Here is a 1,193-nt window from a genome sequence, read left to right as displayed (position 1 = left end):
CCAGTCTTAAAGTTTTCTGGCTTCAGCCTCTTCTATTGAGTTTCTATAGGCTTGTTTGCCTGGTTCCTGGAAGGGCAGTATGGGTTGTCTACTCTTCTGGCTCACAGGGGCCTCTGTAATGATGTGTGAATGGATTGTCAGGCCCCAGACCTATCCCTCAACCTCCTGGGGCCAAAAACTAATGAATGGCAAAGGCAAGCTTGAGTCAGTCTTGATCTTCAAAGACTATTTAGCACAAATTCAGTCTATTTCCCCTCCTGTTTACCTCAACCCTTGATCAGTTTGGCAGCTTCTTGCTGGAATGAGTTATTCTTTAGGTCCTGGCTTCTAGACAGCAAGAACTGGTGGAGCCTCAGGTTCCTACACCAGCTCTAGCATAAGGCACAGCCAGTTGTTTGTAACTCATTACTTGGCCGGCAAGTGAGCTGGCAATTCCTGGAGTAAATGTAGCTTAGCATCCTTAGAGCTGCAGGACCACCTCCTGCCTGGCTCTGAACCAAAGGAAAACCTTGAGCCTAGCCGCATAGTCACATATGCCTGTAATCCCAGCACTTGGGAAGCTGAGGCAGGACAAATTCAAAGAACACGTGGTCTATATTGTAAGACCCATTTTAAAGGAAAAAGTCTTGGGCTTGCTACATTAGCCAGTTTTACCACCTTGGAGGTTGTACAGGGACTCTGACATGGTAGAGGGGACATCCTGGCTTGGATGTGGTTGGTCATCCATAGGCTCTTCTGCCTTGCAACGAGATGGAAAAGCCTCAGAAAAGGCTGCTGCATCCTCTTAATTTTTGTACACAGAAGACATGAGCAAGCAGATCAATACAGCTACCCTTGTAGCAGCCACTGTTTGGCCTGCCTGCAGGTAGGAGACCTCAAGCACCTACTCCCTGGGTTTTAGCCTTGTGCGGGGAGCAAGACCAGAAACAGGCAGAAGGCTGGGTTAGAAGCAAGCCAGCAGGCTGTGGGGGCGAGCTGGCTCAGCAGTTGATGTGGGTAAAAGGGACAGGATGTTATCCACACTGCTCAGAGAGGAAGGGGAGGGCTGTACTGAGGAATGGGACAATCGTACTCCTCTGGGTTTGTAGGCTTGCACACCAGCATTTTCCTCACAGTAGGCCGGAGTCCAGGAGAGGCTGCCAGAGCTTCACAGACCAGCCAATTTGCCAGGACCCAGCTGGGGACAGACTGCT

This window comes from Octodon degus, unplaced genomic scaffold (genome assembly GCF_000260255.1).
Source record: "Octodon degus isolate 3935 unplaced genomic scaffold, OctDeg1.0 scaffold00008, whole genome shotgun sequence".
Taxonomy (NCBI): domain Eukaryota; kingdom Metazoa; phylum Chordata; class Mammalia; order Rodentia; family Octodontidae; genus Octodon; species Octodon degus.
The sequence above is the reverse complement of the archived record's forward strand: the minus strand, read 5'-3'. Positions refer to the sequence as shown.